This window comes from Lonchura striata, chromosome 8, assembly GCF_050655825.1.
Source record: "Lonchura striata isolate lonStrDom1 chromosome 8, ASM5065582v1, whole genome shotgun sequence".
In the NCBI taxonomy this organism is placed as follows: domain Eukaryota; kingdom Metazoa; phylum Chordata; class Aves; order Passeriformes; family Estrildidae; genus Lonchura; species Lonchura striata.
In genome coordinates, this window is record NC_140710.1 from 20,650,578 (window position 1) to 20,665,353 (window position 14,776).

The following is a 14,776-nucleotide window of genomic DNA, read 5'->3' on the forward strand; positions in this document are numbered from 1 at the left end:
ATTGTCCATTTGCACTAGAGGCAATTCTTCAGGAAAACACTGTGTTTTCTTAGTTCAGCTCCTGAATTTAAAAATAATCATGATACTCAGGTAAAAGAAATAATACATAGCACAGTGCTCAGCTCAGAACAATCCAAAGCATGGGAGTGTCAGCACAGGAAAGATTTTCCTCATCAGACCAGAACACAGAAGCAAGTACAAGGTCTAATTCACTCCAATAGCAGCTGACTTGTCTCAGAGGCAGCAAGGTACCACATCCTCCCAAATCAAAGCCTGGAAATTACCAGTAATAAGTAGACAAAGGAGTCACAAATGAAGATACAAGCCCTGTGTTCCTTAAGTGTGCTAGTAACATGTCTCTGCTTCATGTCTCAGCGTGGTTTTGAACAGCTGTTGGTAGAAACAGATGGTGTTTATCCATTCTAATATTTAGTCATATTTTAATTTATTGATATTGCAACTGTTACATTGAACCAAGTGAGACTGGTAGGTGCAATGACACACAATCCCACTACCTTTAAAATGAAATTGGTAACCAAAACTTAGTCCTGATGGAAAGCAGTAGTCATTGGTATTAGGATACTTCTTAATGTACTGTATCCTTAAATTGTTTTAATTTTAGGAAACAAAGTTTGAAAACTTCCCATCACTTCCACTATTTATATTATGCCCTTGCAATTCTTCACCAAAAAAATCCAAGACAACATTTGCAGAACAATCACAAATAGAAGGCTGGGGTTTATTGTCTAATATGTTAATTTAGTTATCAGTTAGTGCAGTCCAAGATCAGTGTCCTAGTCCATGAGGCTCCCAGCCTTCTGCTCCAGTTCAGTGATTTCCATCAAAACAGAAAGAAAGAACATGAAATTTTTAATACAACTTGATCCCTGACAATTTTTATTTCAAAATTATTCCATTGAAAATGCAGACTACTACAGTTTGTAAGCCTTAAAAACAATCCAAAGTGAAAAGCAACTATGGGAATTTCTCATTCAGCTTTGCTCTCTCTCTCTCTCTACATATATATACACACACATATATAAACACACACAGAGATTTATACAATAAGGCAGGCTAAGATACACAAGAAGAAAGAAAAGCAGAAAACCAGCCAAAATTAAGCACAGTCTTAACTACAAAAGCTTCAAGGAAATGTTTTCTAATCAACTGAATTTTAATGGGGGGAATTGGGGGGCAATGTATGTGTGCAGCAAAACATCAGCTACATGGACAACAACCAAGGTGATGCCCTCAGCAGGGTCAGATGTTACATTTACCCCTGCAGTTAGGATCTGGTGGGATTTGGGATCATACTTCAAGCTCAGTCACAAGTCTTTCTCCACAAGAGGAGAAAAGCAGCCTGTATGCCTTGCATAAGGTCCCAGCACAGCTCTTGCCTTGACAGCTGACAGAGCAGAGCGGTTGCATAAGTGTAAAAAAAAAACAAAAAAACACGAGAACATGGACTTGCCTACACAAACCAAACAGGATATCAAGTCACCATAACCCTGGGTGAGGGACCACAGAGGGATCACAAGCAGTACACCCATGTAGAAGAGATTTTTCTGCCTCTGAAGGAAATTATCCAATACTCCTTATTTTAACATTGTAAGGAAGATTCACACGTTCCATTAGAAAGCACAGTCTTGCTCTTTTCCTGGCCATTGGCCACCATTGAGACTCAAATCAATTACTGCAGAGGTAAAAATAACATCTTGCAAAGAATCATTAGAGGCCATTTCCTCAGTTTTCCTATTAAAAGATACTTTACTATATCAGGAGTGACTATGTGGTGCCTAACTATCAGAAAAGCATTACATATGACAGAGAATCTGGAGCTGAATTTAGAAAAAAAAACAGTAAAACAAAAGAAAAGGTAGTTTTTCTATCTCCTTCCTCTGTACCTAATCTTTAGTAATCTAAAGCTAGGATAAGAAGAATGGGTTAAAACTAAATGGAGCTGCTCCTTCAGAGGTCCAGAGCAATGAGGAGGTTTGCAGTAACAGTGGAAATCACCAAGGCAAGACCAGCTGCCTCCCTGCAGGAGGACAGCTGATGTGCTGGGGCAGCTGTGAGCACTAGGAAGGAAACACTGCACTGATTAACCTGTCTTGTTACAGTTAAGAAAAAAAATTAAACAAATCAGCCACATTTGTTTTTCTAACTGTGGTACAGCAACAGTAACCAAAGGTAATCACCTGCCTGTCTTGGCTCCTTTTCTCCTACGGTAAAAAGAACAAAGAGAATTAGGAATTAGCTCAAGCCTTGTATGCTTTGAACTGTCATGACTTGTGGTCCAGTCTTATTCTTTTTGCTCAGCAGTAACTCTGCCCCACATCAGAGCAGAAGGTAACCTACCCCATGCCTTGCTCCCACACCACTGCCAGGCCTTGTCCCACAGCTGGGTGGTGGCAAAAATCTTTGATAGACAATAAATTTTCCTGGATTTGCCTCACAACCTCTTTCACATCAAAGAAACTGCTGGTGTGTGAATCTCTAAGGTTCAGAGTTCACTCAATTTGGATGAGCCCTGAAGCATTCACAATTTTATTCAAGTCACCCTGGCCAGGATCTCATAGCAGGAACAGACTTCCTTAGGGGACTTCTGGCATCGCAACTTTTTTTCAAGAGTGTTGGGATATGCGCCCATCCTTAAATCTGAAAACATTTCATTAAACATTTCATGGCATTTAAAATAATACTAAAAATTCTGTGTGGGCAATTGTCAAAAATTTGTGCTAGGTAAGGGGAGTCCTAATTCCAGATTTCTCTAACCACTTTTAGTTTTTGATGTTTCAAGCATATATTTTTTCTGTACTTTGTTAAAAGCTGGTGTCCCAATTTCTGGCTAATATTCCAGAATTAGAATTTCCTGAATTCATCTGCTTCTGTCAGAAAGGAGGCTTAGAGATTTTGGTTGTTTTCTGGAATAACAGATATAAAAGCAAAAGCTCATTGGTTCATGAAAAGACTGATTAGTCTTTTAGACTGATTAGACTCTTAGGCTACACTGTATATTCCACTGTGAGATGCACCAAAACCGAAAAAAGCTATTTTAAGAATCTCGAGTCTCCCTCTTCCACTCTCTCTCCATCTTTATTCTTAAGCATGCCTTCCTGTCCTTTAGAAGCCATGATACTTTCATTTCCCTGAGAGAATGAGCCTTCATTATACACAAATATACGACCACAAAGTGTTTTGCATGAGCTCAGGCAGCAGCACTACAGAAACTACATTTTATTTTACTGGGTCTCCCAGACTGTTTACAAGAAGTTCAGGCTAATGTTAATTTTCACAACTGCATAATCAGTTGCATTTCCTCAGGCACAGATTCTCTTTATTATATGTGTGTTAGTTCTTCAAGTCTGCAAGTATGACCTGGAATAGCTGTGTTCTTACAACATCACACTGTCCATGCTTACTGCACTACAAACACCAAACAGCACCTGCCAAAAAAACCTCCCAAAACAAAAACAAGACAAAAAACTCAGGACCTAAAGCTGAACTTTTGTCCCCCTTGAAATCTTTCTATCGCCTCTTGTTTAAATGCAACATATCAATTCAATAACAATTTGCGTGCTTCACAGATGATAAAGTTCCGGAAGATTTATAATAAACAAAACATATTAAAATTAAACCCATCAGGAAGTTAGGATTAGAAACATTAATTCCTGGTCAGAAAACAATTGAGGTACAGTCACTAGATTTGTTGTTCTTCTTTTTAATCCCTTTATTCACAGAATCATAGAATATGCTGACCTGGAAGGGATTCATCAGGATCATGGAGTCCAACCTCTGTCCCTGCACAGGACACCCCAACAATCCCACCCTATGCCCGAGAACATTGTTGAACTTTGGCAGCCTTGCTGCTGTGACCATTTTCCTGGGGAGCCATTTTCCCATGCACAACCATCCTCTGGGTAAAGAACATTTTCCTGATATCCAAACTAAACCTCCCCCAGCTCAGCTCCACACCATTTCCTTCAGTCCTGTCACTCATCACAAGAGTGACAAGATCACCATTTGCTCCTACAATTCCCCTCATGAGAACAGTGAAGATCAGCTCCTGTGGATTCCCAGTTTGTCTCACTTTCATGGTAGAACACAATGCCAAGATACAGTACAGCAATTCATGCAGAGAGGAAAACCACAGACTATTTCAGGAAATGCTGGCTGTGCTTTCTTTATGTGCTACAAAAAAAAAAAAAAATTAGAAAAAAAAAAAAACACAACCCAAACCCAAAAAAACACAAACCAGCCAAAAAAACCCACTCCAAAACAATAGAACAATAGAAGCATAGGAGCACTGTTTTCCTAAAAATATGACTTTTTTGTTTTTAAAATATTTTGACAGGCAATTCTCAAAAATATTTATAGCACAGCTTGAAGGAAACAATATAGATATCATCTCATTACACAAACACTGTAAAAAACAGTATTTTACTAGTAAGAGTTCACAAACCAAAACAATGGGATGGATAAGAGGAGGCAAGAAGGGCTATTATCCCCACAGGTACAAGTAGTTACGAGATCCCTACAGAGACACACAGAGACTAAGTGACATGCTATAACACATGAAAAGTATGTGACAGAGAGATAAGAACCAAGACTTTATTTCATCCCTCTGCTCTCCCCCCAGCAGTCTTTAGCCACAAGAACATCCATCTTTTCACAAGGCTGGGCATCATTTTATGGCATTCTAATTATAGAAATGCACAGACAGATTTAGAGAACTTGAAAAATTGATTTTAGTTGCCTTGTTATACCAGCAAGTGATTGACAACCACAGGAAGATCTGAAAACACTGAGGTGTTTGCAAGATGAGACCCACTCAGTATTCTCAGATAGAACCATACCATACCATTGTTTACCATAACAAGCCTTGTAATAGCTTAGGAAAGGAAGCCTGAAATCCACAAACAGGTAAGGGAAAGAAGAAACCATGTTTATAGTCAGAACCTCAGAGGAGATGGGAGAAATACACATAGGAGGTTTTGTTGCCATTTTGCTCATGAAAAACAAGGAAAAAAGAGGGGGGTTATTTCTCCTTCCCCCACATCAGCTGTGCAAGATCCATAGATAACTTAGGCTGATTAAGAAATCTCAGACTTTTCACCTGATAGTCCCAATATCTCTGCTTTTCACAGGTGCAGGTCTAACTCAAGCCAAAGCCAATTTCAAGTTTCATTGTAGCTTAACTCTACAGCAGCACAGCTGTAGCAATGGCCTCATTAAGTATATTACCTACTGATTTCACACTTGAATCCATTTTAAAGTCCTCCATGAGCCTTCCTATTAGCTTAATAATGAAAAGTGTATCAAAGAGTATCTTGCTAAGTTGACTGAAAAATTCAAAGTCCTCCCAGTGAGACAGAGCCAGTGAAACCATGAAATAACAGCGGTCACCGAATTCTTCTCTCATTATGATACTGCTAATTATTGTATTTGGGACTAAAACCTGAACATCTGAGACAGGCAGAAGGTCCAACAGTTTTTGTGTCTTGACAGATTTGCCACTGAAGAATCAAAAAATTAATTTAGGCAATTAGATGGCTGAACATCATCTGTCTCAGCTGTTTTGTACTTCTTCCTAAAATCTGATCAGGGCTTATTGTACATTAATTTAAACACCTCATCTATGAATAAGGGAGAGGAGTGTCTAGACATTACAGCATATAACTGCTGTAGCTACAAAGCAAAATTTCATAATAGCATTTTTTCTTGACATGCAAAAGAATCCCTCTTTCATTATCACCTGCAATGATAGCTGTATTTTTTTTAATTATTCTTTTAATAAAAAAGCAGTAGTCCAAACTACTACCAAAATGAAAGAAAAATAAATCAAGCCAGTGTCTCAGGAAAAGTTAAAATTTCTATACCAAAGTACAAAAATGGGTGGATAGAGCAGTTTCTTACTCAAGTTCTGGTGAGTAGACTACCTCATTTGAAAGAATTTATGCCATCAGTTAAGTAAGATTTTTTTAAGGAAAATGAAATATTTAGTTGTCAGCATCCTAACAGTCCAAACTGAAGTGTAATTGTTGGGACCACCCATGTGTTACTTGTCATTAATAAATGACAATAAATTATAACAAATGATGACATCTTCGTAACCTGTACGCTCCTTTCTGATGTGACAACGCAGAAAGAATTTTGGTTTAACCTTATTATTTGGATTTATATTTATTAAATTAAAACAAACAAACAAAAACATCTGCAACAGCTCACCAGAACCACTAAGCTGCATTCAGATTAAATTGTTTGTACAGCATATGAAGATGGCTGGCACCTGTTTGTGGTGAAAACTCAGACTCCCCAATTTTAAGAGGAGAATAGAAAATAAGTAGAAAAAAGGTACACATATAGAGATAAGCAAGGCACTGACATGGAACTTTGGAGAAAGACATAACAGATTTTAATATAGTTTTAGGGAGCACATCTCTGGCTGAGGGAAATATCACATCTCATAATTTGCCAGAGAATTCTGATCACTTATACAAATAGTCAAAGTTGGTGAGAGTATCAAAACAAAAACACTGAGAACATACTCTATTATCATAACAAATGGGACATCTCCCAGCTGAAACAATATCGTTCCACTTTCCTTACTGAGGCAGATATGAGGCAGAAATGTCTCAGAGTTTCTTTCAGGAAAAAAAAAATGGACTGAAATATTTCAATGCATAATGTACAGGAGCAGAAAAAAATTTTGATACCAAAAACTTACATTTTTATTAAAACAGATTATATTTCCCCACTACTTGTTGCTTACAGAATTGTTATCATCACATCTCCCCACTCCCCAGAAAAAATAGGTTCAAGAAGGAACTAGAGAGATTACTGTGCAAAAAATAAGAAACTATTTCCAAGAAGTAACAGCTCAGAGAGAAACAGCTATCTCTGTACTACCAATAACAATCTCTTTTATTTCTAAGTACTTGAATTATTTTTGTGTATGGCTGTGAAGAGAAGCTTCACTTCAGTGTACTCCAAAGATCCAAAACCCAGAAGATGACAGAATAATTTCAATTAAAAATATTTAAGGCCTTATTCCCTCCAGTCTCTTGATCTGCATACTTTTGGTTGCTGATGTTGCTGGTTTCAGCTACCCTAAAATGATGAATTCCTCTGGGATCCACACAGAACCCAAACCATCAAAACAAGAAGGGATGACAGAGATGTCCCATATTAGCCCATGTAAAAAGCAAGAGGAAAATATTATTGTGCCACAAAATATTGTGCCAAAAACTGAATTGAAATAAAAATCTGTGTTTCCTAAGTGAAGGCAATGGGACAGGAGAAAACAATCTTATCATAGTCTAGGTATAGTCTAGATTGAGGAACATGAACTTCAGTTCTGTTAAGAAGGATCCAATTTTTACACTGCTTAGTACTGGTTAGAAGAATAGAGATGAGAATGCTTTTATGGATAAGATCAACATGCCTAATTTCAGATTTTAAAGGATTTGAAAATAGTTTTAAATACATGCACACACACACATAGGACCCTGGTAACATTGTCCAATAAGTAGCTAATAGATTTGCAGATTCTTTTATTGTACAGCAACAGGAAAAACATAAAATTGCATCCTCTTAAGAATAAAAGCATTTAAGTCCCAATTCCCATAGTCATGAGGAGGCTTGTAAATATTTTTGCATACTTTAATAGCATCCAATTATAATTTTGTGCTAATTGCTTTAATCAGCCCGACCTGAAGTGTTATAGTATTTTTCCATAATTAAGCAGTACCACATGACAACCAGTGCTTTTCAGAGCTATTATAGTACTTTCTAATGCTATAATAAACAAAGATCATGCATCTTAATTATAACCAATAAAAATTCCATACACATTTAATTATATGCTACAGCGGAATTCCCATAACTTTAAAAAAAGCTCTGCCATGATTATTAAGATGTTGCTAATATGAGCTCACACTAATGGGCTGTGCCCACTATTAATGTCAATGCAAACAGTTTACATCAGGAATCTGTATCTCCAATTTAAATGTTAATGGACTGAGTCTTTTTCATTTATAGTGCAAGGAAAGGATAAATCTGCTGACGCCAATGAGATTATGTGAAACTGCTAACTAGCATATTACTGGCTCTATCTCCAAATGCATAGTATGGAATATAATCAATTCTCTCATATCTGTATCCTTTTGTCCTGCCAAAACAAAGAAAAACATATCCCTAATACTAGAACATATTGCATTTGAATCAGAGCAAAAGTATAGGTCTTTCATGTGATTGAGGCTAATAAAAGATCATAAATATCTTGACTTGTGTAAACCATGGATTACCTTTAGGTCAAAGGCTAACAAGTCATGTTCCAGTCCAGCACGTGAAACATGAGCAGACCCCAAGGCAGCAGTGCTTTGCTGCTCACCCCTTCTGCAGTCCCCAAAGCAGCAGCTCCTTCTCCAAGGTGTCCGTGGGGAGGAACTGCAGTGATGGAAAGCCCTGAAGCATCAGTGCTCACTCTGGATGCCATTAGTGGATACATTCTCCAGCACACAGCTATGAGTTTGAACAGGACCATTCATGATTTTAAAAGATGAGTTTAGATATTATTTCAAGAAAAAAGCCCATTTCTGAAATTTGTTCTGTGTGTATATGACATGACACTCACTAGATAAATGCCATTGATGTATACAGTTTACGTATCAGCTCCATTTTTCAGACAGATCAGATTATTCTCTCACACTTGATAATGTGATACTAGATAGTATCACAGCAATAATTCAGATGTAAAAATAAATCTGTCTATAAAAAACAATGCCCAGAAAAGTTGTTTATATTATTATGAATATTGCTAAGATCTTAATAATAATTTAGAAAAAAAAATCCCCCCAAAAAAGGGATAAAACATTTGCATTAAAACAATGCTTAGCTGAACAACTTCTCTATTTCAGGTACTTCCTATTCTATTTCAATTCTGTACCTTCACAAGCCAGAGAAACTATTCTATCTTCCTTCTCAGCCTCAGCAACACTCAGACATTGACATGTCCTCTTGAAGCCTGTTACCCGCTCCCACAGCTTATATCACCCTATAATAAACCCATGATGAGACTACCACGGGACAAATCTCACAAAAAATGGTAAAGATATTCTCCCCCTCCCCATCCCAACATTATTGAACCCCCAATTTACAGCCACTGTCATCATGCAGCTGTAGGAGTCTCTACTTCCAAGTTCCTGTAGTCTAAAGCAGGAATCTCAAGGGAGGCATTTGTGCTGTGTTTTCTGCATTTCCCTTCCAGAATTTCCTTTTTCCTCTCATTTTCTCTTTGCCTCTTACCAGCAGTTTCAGAACAAGCCTTAAGTGGCAAGTAACAGGCATTAATTAGGCCCACTGGTGTGCTGTTCTGCACAAGGAATCCTTCTTTGCCACAAAGAGCTTATAGACCATTATCTCCTTTTTTTTATCCTCCATTGTGCTTTTTTTCTTACTGCCTCCTGCCCGCCTTTTCTTCCCTGCTATTTAAATTTTAACATAGAGGTTTTGCAATACCCTCTTATTAGAGCTGCAAGAGCTTAGAAAAAAGTCTGTATGAAATTAATTATTTTTTATTTCAGACCTCTCAAGACCAAAGAAAGCATTAAAAGAAATCATGGGAAAAATATCTGAGTCCCAATAAGCAAAGTTAAGACCAAAGTTCTGGAATCAAATGTCAGTGTTGAGTAAGGAGAATCAGGTTACAAGCTTAAACAACACAACTGGAAACTGTAATAAGTTAGTGACTTCTTTGCTAGTCAGTGTTAATGCCCTGGGGATATTATGGTATTTAAAAGAAGATCTTAGACAACATATTCAGGCCACTTCTTAAAGCACATCTCCTTTCCTGGCCAGCAGTGCTCTCAAACTCTCACCCACAAGACAACACGTTCCCTTGTGTGACCATCCTACTGCAGCATCAAAGTAGGACAGTTCTAAGGAGGAAAGATATAATGAATTCCACTGTGCTTGGCTCTGTCTATGAAATTGTAATATTTACTTTTTCCTGACTGCTGAGGATTGCAAGTCCCATATCTTCTTCTCAGAGGCAACTTCAAACTTCTCTGGTCATTTTTGAGATTCAAGGTTGGCCTTTGCAGCCTCACTTCCCTTCTTTCCATTTCAGAAGAGTATAATGTCAAATTTCCTGGAAAAAATAGTAGAAAAGAAAGACATTGCAGCACAGGACAGGCAAGTACTTGATATCTTTATTTCCATCAGCAAGGGGAAAAATAATTCTTTCTAAAGGTTCTGTAAGTTCTTAAAACAACTAGAAAAGCATAGTTGCCTGAAGATAAATGGATTCTTCCCTAATCCCTTTGTAACACATGGGCCACCATGCACTATTGGTGATCCATGAACCACAGCTGGCCAGTCTCATTTCAGACGCTCAGGGATTAAACCTATCAGATTGTCAGCCTCATGATAGACTGGGACTTGCTAAAAAGAATTAATTTTCCATGGTATTATTTAAGTGCCACTAACCTCATCTAAGGTCTTCTGGAAAAAGACCTTTTCCCACTTTACTACATTTGGTCATTGTTTTGTCACGGTTTAAACTGTGAATGCCAAATTTTGTCTCTACAGGCTTACATGGAGTTTTGACTGCCTTTGTGCATTTACTCCAAGTACACATGTACCAAAGTGGAGTGGCAGTGTTACTACTCTGAGAAAAACAGATAAATAACAGGCACTGAGTGCACTAATTGAACACTGCACTGGTCCCAGCACCAAATGATTAAGAATCCAAGGAACCTTAAGAGAGAACAGAAAGTAGATAATTTTCTCAGAACCTAAATTGCAACTAATGTTTCTGCTTACACTAAAACAGCTGAGTACATCACTCTTCTTTAAAAGATTTGAATTCAGAAATCTTAACTACAAGGAAATCACCTCAAAAGCTTTTAAGGCTGGTATTTTGGTTTTTGGAGGGCATCATAAGCATGTTGGCACTTTCTGTTCTCAGCCAAGGATTTCCCAGAGAGCAAAACACACCATTTTTTCACTGGTTCCTTAATACTGACATTGCCTGCAATGTGGGCAATCTTACTTGCTCCAAATTAATTTGTCTTCTATGGTTCCAGTACCAGCCCCAGACACTCCAGGTATCCAAAATCTGCTCACAGTAAATTCAAGGAGTAATCTGCAGGTGTTAAGAGTAGTTAAGGAAAAAACAAGAGCGTGTCATATAGAGGAATATATGCCATTCCTGGAATGTATTAATGGTACAAGAACAGGTGACAAATTTATGAGAGACCAAGAAAGACATTGCTTTCCTTCCTCCTTATTTTGATATCTTATTTTGAATTGCAATTGGACTAATTATTTAAAGCATTGGTTAGGATCAGTAAGGAAGAATTGGTAGAATTTGTACCTGATCAAGATTTTACAATGAGGGCCATTATGAACATCCTATTGCTGGTCTCCAATACTCCTTATTTGAGTATCTGTCAGCAGACATGTTATAAACTTTTTACAGAATTTGTAGCTGTCATTTCAATTGCTTTGGGATGAAATGTGACCTGTTTCCATCCAAGCGGAAGCCTTTCAGGCTGTCTGTGTGAAACAGACCAGAAATAGAAGTGTTTTCTTCATTGTAGATGCAGCTTCTCACACCAATCCCAATTTAAACCAGAAATAGCACAAACAAATCTAAAAGCTACAGACTTCAAATCAAGATTAGGAGTCTTACATTTGTCAATCAGCTGCTGAGCTAATGTTCTCTGGTACAGAAGAGAGAAAAAACACATCAACAACCATTTTGGGAAGCCATCTTCAGGCACTACACAACAGGACCATTCCTGACTTTGGAAGAAACCTCCTTATGGCAGGGCTTGCCTGGAGTTCACAGCAGTGCTTGACTCACAAGGACCATCCCAATCACAAGTCCCTGGCAGGGCTTGTCCCAATCCCACCCCGCAGCCTCTTGGGCACAGCTTGCCCCAGCTACTGTTGTTTGCACTTGAAGTGAGTTTCAAGAGTCACAGCTGCATTCTTGCATCCTTCCATAATGTCTAACCATTTGAAATATTGCCTTCTGCCACAGGGAGTGTTTTTCCTACCGTAGAAAAAAAATATGTGAACATACTTTTTAAAAGCCTAGGTTTTATTGTCCAGTTAGACAAATAATTACAGGTTTTATTATACACCAATTAAAAAATTTTAGTTTTCATATGTTCTCCAGAACATCTTTTAATTTCATAAAGTTCTCCAGAATTTGCCTCATCTTTGTATAGTATTATAAATACAGCAATAATCAAAACTTTGCAGCAATAAATAATTAATATTATACTATACTGGAAATTTTATTGGACTAGAAGGTGGTCCAAGCTGCTGAGCTGCATCTTCACAGGACTGTTACATGACAATTTGTTGGAAATTTTTGATTCTTGGTAAGCCTGCAGGCAATGCTCAAGTTTCAATTATTTCTGAAATTTCTAGTTTGGTTAGAGACATCTACTTAGGAACTAATCAGAAATGTTGCACAAGAAGTAGAATTACAACAGCAGTCTAATCAAATAATTCATTCTTATTTAGGCAAAGAGGATTCATCATGGCTCCTGCTGACACGAGGAACACCAAAGTGTTAAAAACCACAGTCTTCAAATATAGCTAATAAAACATGTATGGATCATTAGGCAGACAACAAAGATTTCTTTGGAACAATCTCCTTTTTCTCCTCTCAACACCAGCCTTTGGTGAGAAAGAGAGCGTATTGGACCAACCTTACCCTATGTCCCCTTTTCATCATTCAGCAAATTACAGCTTACTGGCTGCTGCAAAGTCTGTTTGTGCCACTTACTCATACAAGCAGTAACACTTTTCAGTGTGATTGCAATGCCAGGAGCCCCTAAAATGAGACAGTTAAACAGGGAAAGATGAATAAAAGCTACTTCCATAGTATCTTAATGTGACCTAGAAACTGGAAATTGAAACAGGGCTGACAGTGGGAACTCAAGATTTTGCAATCCGAGGGTTTGCAATAGGCTCTGAATTCCAGGAAAAGAGCAACTGGCTATTTTGTATGAGAGTAGTTACAGGAATTTTTTGCAGAAAAAAAAAGTGGGAACTACAATGATGGAACACCCTTCGTATGCTTCAGCCCAAACTTTTTTGGATGGGTATCATAATCAGAATCCATTTCAATAAATCCATTAGGATCTGGAAATGAGAGCCAATACTTCATTGTATATAAAATACAGCTTGATCATTTAATATTTTCAGTAGGTACTAACTTTAAAAAGAGACTTACCAGAGTAAGAATAGTCTCTCCCAGTCTCAAATATTGCCCCCCACTGTCTTGAACACACAGTAATTTTAAAGTATTTTAAAACATTTTAAATACAAACAAAAGTGTTTTAAAGGTTGTGTATTTAATTTAATTTGTAGGACCAAGATTTCCTTTCCAGTAATCGGGGAAAAAAAAATTACAAATGCAGAATCTGAAATGTTCAAAGTTTAATTAATTTAACAATCACAGTGAAAAGGAACTTTGTCATGCATTGAAACAGTGATGTCCCAAATTCTGCCAGAGGAAAAATAAATTACCAAGTAACCACAACACTATTCCCCCACAATTCACCTTACACAGCTCCTGCAGCCCCACGGTACAGTACAGCTCAAATAACCCCCTTTGATTCCTCTTCCTGGCCCAACCATTATCAGCTAAATGAAGTCCAGCAGCCAGGCCAGAAATACATCCCATTAAACAGTTTAAGGACCCAGGCACACAATGCTTTGGAAATGCTTTCCACACTCTGAGCTTAGTCTCAGTAGCCTGTAGACTGCTAGCACTAGCCAGTGCTGCTTCAGGATGGCTGGGGAAAAAGTGTTTGAGCGTGTCACAGGTTTGGGAAATATCAGTACTTAAACTTACTACTGACAGCTTAGACTGGTCTGGTTGAGCAGGCTGTGATTTTATAACACAGAAATAAGTGTGCAGGTTCAATATAGCTTATGCAAAAATTAATTATATCAAATGCAGTTTCAATCCTTCCCATGGAGGGCAAATAAAAGCAATGTTTATCTATCTGCACTAAATTCTTGATGAACCCATAGTGACAGAGTATTTTAGGAGAACTGAACAATGAATACATTGATGAAATTGAGATCTGCTCTTGGACAATGTAATAATTTGCAAAGAAGAATAAATTTTTGATTTGAACAGTTCACTAAGTTACTTACCATTTAATCAAAAGCTACAGTCTTTTCTAACTGGCCCTCAAAAGCACTTCATAATGGCAATGAACAGATTTACAATCCATCTTGGATTTAGGCAGAAATTTCATTGCAACCATCTGAGACATCTGCCCCTTAAAACATATACTGGGTGTCTGTCACTTATTGCCCATCTGATAACTCCTATCGAGAATCTGCACAATTCTGGCGACAACTGAGAGGATTGCTTTTTTGGTCATTAAGAGACTTCTTATTCCAGAAACTCAAAAGTTGGATATTTTCTGGATAAATCATCTCTTCTGTTCAAGAGACTAATTTTTTCCGTATATAGCATCCTGCACTGTAACACTTGACCTTGGAAATATTAAGAAAAAAGAAGACAACAAAAAGAAAAAAACACACACACATCCAAAAACCCCCCAGCAGCACAAGCAACTTCTCACTTAGTTACATCTCCTAATCCATCATCAACTAGTTGAAGAACTAGGGTCAGTTGCTGTCTATCACCATGAAAGAGTTCAATTTCACAGTACTAAAACTCACCACTTCACAGCAACAGCTTTGATGACACACCAGAGTAAAGCCTTTATATTAT

At 37.6% G+C, this 14,776-nt stretch overlaps 1 long non-coding RNA gene across 4 annotated transcripts in view; it reads right to left on the bottom strand.

Annotated features, from left to right (window-relative positions):
* The window catches only part of LOC144246768 (uncharacterized), a 271,425-nt gene that overhangs the window by 120,703 nt on the left and 135,946 nt on the right, over nucleotides 1-14,776 (bottom strand). For 2 of the 4 annotated variants that reach the window (XR_014956907.1, XR_014956909.1), the window contains one exon: nucleotides 10,004-10,150. The exons of 1 other annotated variant lie outside the window; for it this stretch is intronic. This is a non-coding gene — a long non-coding RNA (uncharacterized LOC144246768). Of the gene's footprint in view, nucleotides 1-10,003; nucleotides 10,151-11,053; nucleotides 11,147-14,776 lie in introns of all 4 variants that reach the window. One more of the 4 variants, XR_014956908.1, reaches the window with a different exon arrangement.